At 42.7% G+C, this 8,245-nt stretch overlaps 1 pseudogene; it reads left to right on the top strand.

Annotated features, from left to right (window-relative positions):
* Positions 1-7,579: 7,579 nt before the first annotated feature.
* The window catches only part of LOC102500301 (sphingosine-1-phosphate phosphatase 1 pseudogene), a 1,992-nt pseudogene continuing 1,326 nt past the window's right edge, over positions 7,580-8,245 (top strand).

Here is an 8,245-nt window from a genome sequence, read left to right as displayed (position 1 = left end):
AGTCTTGCCTCTCTATTTTTTCCCTGGATTCCTTTCCTCACACTTTTCCCCTTCTCCCACCCTCTTACCACATGGTGTCCAGAATCCGTGACCATTTTCCATGGTTCTACACCATCCATTTTTAATTCTTTGCTTTGTTTTTTTTTTTCTTGTCCTACAAATGTTCCCACTCAGAAGCTAGCCATCCTGTTTTCTCCTGAAAAATCACCCCCCTTCCCCAAGGGATGGCCATGCCACAATCCCTTCTCTTCCCTTCTCTCAGAATCTTGAACACGCATACACATGCGCCTGGCATGAGTTTAAGCCACCTGGTCTGGGCCTCAAACCATGGTCGACTACATGAGAGTCCAGCAACATAGCCATTATGCTAACTGCTGGTCCACCCCTGTTAAGTATTTTTACAACACATGCACGTTAGGCAAGTAACAACAACAAAAAAAAAATCACAAAAGTTAAAATGATATAAAAGTGAAATACATGTTTTGTTTTGTTTTGTTTTGCTATTGTATTTGATATACATGAAATAATTGAAATCAAGTCATTCATTTTTACTGCATCTTTACTTTTACATTTCTTCTTAGGTTGCCAAAAACATTTAAATACAAATAAAATGATTGCAGCAAAAATAATGAAAGAAAACAGGAGGTAATTTTACAAATAATAGAATGTGAACCATTTATACCCTTATCCAGTTTCAATTGGGTCACAACTTTGCCTAAAGAAGCACTTCTCAGTGTTAGTTAAAAGTGCACACATTGACATTCAGTATTGCATAGACACACGTAGCTCAGCATGCAGTATCCATGGGATGTTTTTTTCTATCACAAACTTCTAAATGCTCCAAACCCTAAAGGACCCACAATAACTACACCTGTGGCCAGAACAAATTATCTCTTTTATTCCCCACCAGGACAAACCAATACTAGGCAGTTTTCCTTGCTTAGACATCAAAGCAGTTTTAAGCCTGGCCCTTGTGAAGCCAAAATGTACAAAGTGTACTCTTCAAACATTAACAACTTGTATAAAAATTCTACATCCCCATATGGGTCACCTCAAGATGAAAACAGATCGCTCCCTAATGGTAACTATGTAAATTTTAGAATGAGGCAGACAAAAGTTGGAAGGCTGATTAATTTATCCTTCCTTCTCCTGCTTTAGCTTTGTCTCCTTGGGTATCCAGTATTCACAAAATGTTGAATTGTGTCTCAGTAACTTCATTATTAGTGTGCTGTCCTTGTATGACTCTTCACTTAATGTATCAGGTTTAGCAATGGCTTCATCAAAAGCTGTCTTTCCAAGAGAACAAGCTTCCCCTCAAGAGTTCAGAATCTCATAACAGAACACAGAGAAGTTAAAGGCCAGACCCAATCTGATAGGATGTATGGGTCACATATCCTTTTTGCTGATTTCAAAACTGTTTTGTTATGCTTGTGACTGATCCTCAATCCCTTTCTTATCATCACCATCAGCAACCTCAGCCAAGTAACAATAGTAGTTGTCTTTCACTTTCAAGTAGAAGATGTTACTCTCTTCTTGGGAAGCATGGGGGACCCAGCACATTTCCAAAAGAGATAGTGCATCATTGCAGGTATCTATTAGCAGGTATCTCTTATGTATCAATTTTCTCTCTATCTTCTTCAACTTTAGATGCTCACTGCTCACAAAAGGTTTATAGAAATGTGCTTTATAGATAAACTTTGTGTGTCTAAAGGCCACCACCCTATATAAACTAGGGAGGATGGTCACATATCAATCCCCTCTCCATTCTCCTCTCAAAGTTTTGGACATACATGTACGTATGCCTGGCAAAATTTTCAAGCTTCCAGGATCAGAACTCATACCATGGTCAACCATGTAGGAATCCAGTGCCTTAACCACCATGACACCTGCTGACCCCTCAGTAATATCTTTTAAAGCACAGTAAAAAAATTTTAAAAAGCTTCCTTTACAGCCCCAAAATATATATGGGAAATGTGGCCATGAGATTTTTCAGTAGTTCAGGAATATTAGATCCAAATCTGAACATAACAAAGACAAGTAAGAATTTATACCCAAAGAGCAAGATGAGAGTAATTGGATAGAAAATGACTAGGTGGTGAGGTGTATATCATGCTGGGTAAAATCTCTTCACAATATAAATGATGTATAGCAATTTAATGTATTAGTAATAATTTTAAAAATTACTAATAAAAATAATACAGGTAATAGAGATATTGGGCAAATGCATTTATGCATATTATATACATGAGTTCAGATAGGACTGGCAGAACTTTCAGGAGCCTGATTACAGTTTTTTTATTAGTTTATTTAACTTTATTAATTATTATTATTTACAGTTTGATCAGAGAGAGGGAAAGTGAGAAAGCAAGCCAACAGGTCCAGGACTTGAACCACAGTCGGCCATGTGGGAGTCCAGCGCCTTTAACCACCATGCCACCTGCTGCCCCCAGGAGCCTGATTACAGTTAATGAAGCAGGGTACAACAGGTTGCATAGTGGTCAAGGCACTGTACTCCCATGTGGTCACCATTCAATTCACAGGCCCAGTGGCTTGAAACTTACTTTGTGCTCCAGTGACTGGTTACAGTCTGATTTTATCCCAGTCAACAGGAAATCTTAAATTTTTCTGAGACTAGAAATGGGGGCATAGTGAACATTCACCAGATCACAGAAAGCAAAACCACAGTAACTCCAATAAGCAGAGCTCATTTCCTATGTACCTAGAATGTGGTCTAACTCCTACCTCATCTCACCATGGAGATTAAAGCAGGTGGATCCCACAAGACTGACTATGTGGGTTTGAGATCTACTTTGAGTGGCTTGAAACACATGCCAAGCAGGTGTGCCTGCATGTCCAATAATCCTAAGAGCAGAATGGAGGAGAAAGGATTGTGGCATGACCATTACCCCAAATGCTGATGTCTCACTTTCTTTTTGCTGTCTCTCCTTCTCTGTTTCACCATGGTGAGTGTGCACATCCTATAACAAAAAAAAAAGAAAAGAAAAGAAAAGAAAAAGCATAAGAACAAATAAAAAAAAAATAGAGTTCTGATTGCATACAGACTTTAGTTAAACATGCTTTATTAACTAATCAGGGGACCAGCAGATAGTGTAGTGGTTACATCGCTGAACTTCCACATGACCAACTGCAGTTCAAGTCCTGGACATGGTGGCTTTAAAATCATGGCAGGCATGTGTGGGTGCATGCCATGAGATCCTAGGAGGAGAATGGAGAAGAAGGGAGTGTGGCTTGGTAATCCACCATGAGGAGTGATTTCTCACTTTCTCTTCAATGATCACATATGCACTAAAGTAAAAAAAAATCCCCAAAACAGGAACCAGCAGTTAGCGTAATGGCTATGTCACTGGACTCCCATGTAGCCTACCATAGTTTGCGTCCCGGACCTGGTGGCTTAAAACTCACGCTGGGTGTGTGTGCGTGCGTGCCCAAGATCCCAAGAGGAGAATGGAGGAGAAGGAATTGCAACGTGGTCATCCCCTCTGGGAATGATTTCTTGCTTTCTGTCTCTCTGTCTCTCTCTGGCTGGTGAGCACATGCACCCTATAGCAAAAACCTTTCAAAAAATTCCCTTCTCCTCCATTCTCCTCTCAGGATCTTGGGCACGCACGCACACGCGCCCGGCGTGAGTTTTAAGCCACCGGGTCCGGGACGTGAACCGTGGTCGACTACATGGGAGTCCAGCAACATAGCCATTACGCTAACTGCTGGTTCCCTATTTTTTATTATTAGTAGTAGTATTATGTGTTTAATTTACAACAGGTCAGCACCTGATCTCACCAGATAGGGGTTGTGGGAGTGAGAAACAAGCCACTAGGTCTGAGATTGAACCATGAACAGCCATATGAGAATCCAGCACCTTAGCTGCCATGCCACTGTTGGCCTTTCCAGGGACTATTTTAGGGTTCTAGAACATAGGGAAAATTTAAAAAATGCTTCAATCATGGTTTCTGGACCTGCAGAGGGACAAGATAACATGTGGGATACATCCAATTCTAGAAGGGTTATGGTTAGTATAAGCATGGGGAATGTGATTCATAATTGAATACTATTCATCATAATAGTTCCAAAGGAGTTTGATACTAATGCTCTTATCATAGAAAATGTGGGGACCAGCAGATGGCATAATGGTTACATGGTTGGACTCCCACATAGTTGACCACAGTTTGCTTCTGAACATGGCAGCTTAAAACTCATGCTGGATGCATGAGTGTGTGTGTCCAAAATCCCGGGAGGAGAATGGAGGAAAGGGGATTTCAGCATGACCATCCTTCTTGGGAGTGATTTTGTGCTTTCTCTCTCTCTCTCTCTGTCTTTATGGCAAGCACATGGACCCTAAGGCTAAAACGTCTTGGGACCAGCAGATGGCATTATGGTAACATCATCAGAATCCCACATAGATGACTGCTATTTGAGTCCCAGACCCGGTGGCTTAACCTCACTCTGGGTGCATGTGTGTGTGTTCCCAAGATTCTGAGAGGAGATTGTGGAGAAGGGATTGCAGTGCGGCCATTCCTTTTGGGGATGATTTCTCACTTTCTGTCTCTCTGTCTCTCTCTTTATGGTGAGTGCACACAGCCTATGGGGAAAAACCTCTCAAAAAAAATAAAAACTTAAAAAAAAGAAAATGTGAAGTATTTAAAGTGACATACATGTTAACTACTTAGTCCAATTGTTCCATATATTTAAAAATAAAAAAAACTACTTTGTATTTTATAATTATTATATTTTATAATTATATATATTTATAATTATATATACTTTATAATTATTATTTAATATGTATGTATATATTTTATAGATATATACATATCTGTAATATTCCTATATATAATTTTTAAAATGTATAATAATGGTGAATGTGCGCACTCCTCATTCATAACCATAAAAATATGTGTTGTCTTGTCCATACATTAATGATCCTCCTTTAAAATCTCCTCTAAGAATCAGCAGTTAGTATAATGGCTATGTTGCTGGACTCCCATGTAGTCAACCGTGGTTTGAGTCCCAGACCCAGCGGCTTAAACTCACACCAGGTGCGTGGGTGTGCGTACCCAAGATCCTGAGAGGAGAATGAAGGAGATGGAATTGTGGTGTGGCCATCCCCCAGGGGGTGATTTCTTGCTGTCTCTCTGTCTCTTTCTGTCATTCTGGCAAATGCATGCGTTTGCTAGCAAAAACCTCTCAAAACAAAACAAAACAAAACAAAACAAAAACAGCCTCTCTATTTCACCAGGTGCGTGGGTGTGCGTACCCAAGATCCTGAGAGGAGAATGAAGGAGATGGAATTGTGGTGTGGCCATCCCCCAGGGGGTGATTTCTTGCTGTCTCTCTGTCTCTTTCTGTCATTCTGGCAAATGCATGCGTTTGCTAGCAAAAACCTCTCAAAACAAAACAAAACAAAACAAAACAAAAACAGCCTCTCTATTTAGGTGACACCATGATCACCCAGCTAAATGAGACCTTTTCTTTTCTTTTTTTTTTTTTTGGAGAGGTTTTTGCTATAGGGCGTGTGCACTCACCAGACAGACAGAGAGAGACATAGAGACCAAAAGCGAGAAATCATCCCCCGGGGGGATGGTCACGCCGCAATCCCTTCTCCATTCTCCTCTTGGGATTTTGGGCAGGCACCCACACGTGCCCGGCATGAGTTTTAAACCACCGGGTCCGGGACACGAACCGTGGTCAACTACGTGGGAGTCCAGTGACAAACCCATTGCACTAACTGCTGGTTCCCAATGAGACCTTTTCTTATCACAAGGCCCTCAAAAGTGATCTTCATTGTTTGGACACAATTTGCTTAAATGGAGAGAAAAAAATGTTTAAGGTCTTCTAGAGCCCTGGGAACATCATTTGTAGGAGCTATATGTACCAGTACAGCAGAATTTCTGAATGGCAGTCTAAGCCTAAAACTCTGTGCCTTGTTAGTTGGCTGAATTTTTTTCCCTCAATCACATGACTTGACTGGATTTCCTAATGCTGTCCTCTCTGTTTACTTATCCATTGAAGAACTACCAATATATATTGGCCATGTGTGTGAGTGTGTGTGTGTGTGTGTGTGTGTGTGTGTGAAATACTGAAATGTAGCCATCTGCACTTGGGAATGACTTCTCACTTTCCCTCTCTCTCTGTCTCTATGCAGTGACTGCACACACTCTATAACAAAAACCTGTAAATAAATAAATAAACTGGGGCAGCAAGTGGCCTAGTGGTTCAGGCACAGGATCCCATATGGCTAATTGTGCAGTTCAAATCCTGTAGCCAACACCTTGAAAAATACACTGTGCACATGTGTGTACATGATTAAAATCCTGAGAGGAGGCTGGAGGGAACAGATTGCTGCATAGTCATCTTCCTTGGGTGGTGATTTCTCACTTTCCCTTTCACTCTCTCTCTTCAGACAGTGCAGTGGCCTCATAGCAAAATACCAAAATAAGTAAATAAATATGACAGCTACCTACTATTTCACCATTAATACATTTTTATAGAAGGGCTGGCAAGTAATGTGGTGGTTATAGGTGATGGATTTCCACATTGAGTCCCAAACCTGGCTGCTTGCTTTTGCTTTCCATTTCTCTCTGCCTGATCAAATGTAAAAATAATAATAACAAATGGAATTGAATAAATAAGTAGGTCTTTAAAATAAATTTAAAAATGAATAAATTGTTATAGGAAGCAATTAATTTTGAACTCTCCCCTTTGTACTCTGCATTAGCTAATCCCTGACCTTCACAACTCCTGACTGTCACTTTGTTCTCTGTGCCTGGGGATTTGCATGTTTATTTTGGCATTTGAAACTCTCTCAAAAGCCCACCTTTACTATCATTCACCCATTTCATCCTTTCTGCAGTTACATTCTGAGCACTGAATAAATAACCTTTCCTTTTAAGGAGTCTAACTGACCCAGTTGAATCCACCTGTGGCTCTCTAATAGAAGGCCAGGGATTCAAAACTAGAAGATGAGAGAGTACTGTGGAGATCAGGACTAAGTTCTTTGTATCTATAGAACAAAGTCACTGAAAGACACTTACAGCATCAGAGAAGATACAGAAATTTGAATATGGCAGGACATATAACAGGGGAAAAAAGATGGATATTAAACAGGATCATGTCTCTTGCACCCCCTCCCAGTCACCACTCCCAATCTTTACCCACTTTCCCGATGATCCCTTCATTTCACCACTCCAGTCTAACATGAACCCTGATTAATCAGGATGGACATTTTGGCACCAGCAGGTGGCCTGGTGGTTAAAAACACTGGACTCCCAAGCATCACGTAAATTAAAAAAAATAAAAAATAAAAAATAAATCTTTTAATAAAAAAAAAAAAAAAAAAAAAAACGAAACACTGGGCTCCCACATGGCTGAGTGTGGCTTGAGTAATTCTCTGTTCAAAAAGAAATTCATTGATAGAGCCTCCCGCTTCGGCTAGGCGCTGCTGCTGCTGTCGCTGTGGCTGCCGGGGCACGGGGACGGTCCGGGGCTGCCTGGCTGCCTGACAGCCTTCTGGGCGGGTCCCATATCATGTCGCTGAGGCAGCGCTGGCCCTGCTTTCTGGCAGCCTTCCCTTCCGGAGCCCCAGAAGGTGGCGGGTTCCCAGCGGCTGTGCGGAGTGGAAGCGCCTCCCGGCCACTCCGCCTTCTGGAGGGGGGGGACGAGAAGGCGGAGGCACCCCTAGATGGAGACACCCAGAGGAGAGGGCAGCAGCCCCGGGGCATCTCGAGGCCCCCAGCCTCCAGGGAGCGACTGCCATCAGTGTCCCACAAACCCTGATGGCAGCGGCGTCCCCAAATGCTGGCGGTCCAGGGGGCCCTGCCTGGCGGAGCGGGCTGCAAGAGGCACCGGCTGCTCTCCTGCCTGCTCTGCTCTGGTCGGGGCTGGGCAACGCGCTCTTCCACATCCTGTTCTTTCCTTCCTGCATCAGGGACCGGAGCGCCCTGGTGGGCCGGGGCTCATTGCCATCTGGGTGCTGCTCATGGACCTCGACCGGGCACCAAGTATATCAGCTGCTGGCCACCGCCCCCTAGCCACCAGTGGTCAAGTGGGAGGTCTTCTACAGCTCCCAGTCCTGTATGCCTCCCCCATGCCATGTCCACACTGCCACCCCCATCTCCATGATCCTCCTCACCTATGGGCGCTGGCAGTATCCTCTTATACACAGACTGATTCTTATTCCCTGCTGGTGTTCTCTAGTTCGCCTAAGTTGAATTTACATGGGAATGCACTC

The sequence above is a fragment of the Tupaia chinensis genome, unplaced genomic scaffold (assembly GCF_000334495.1).
Source record: "Tupaia chinensis unplaced genomic scaffold, TupChi_1.0 Scaffold145225_1, whole genome shotgun sequence".
Taxonomy (NCBI): Eukaryota; Metazoa; Chordata; class Mammalia; order Scandentia; family Tupaiidae; genus Tupaia; species Tupaia belangeri.
This window is presented reverse-complemented; position numbering and strand designations above follow the sequence as displayed.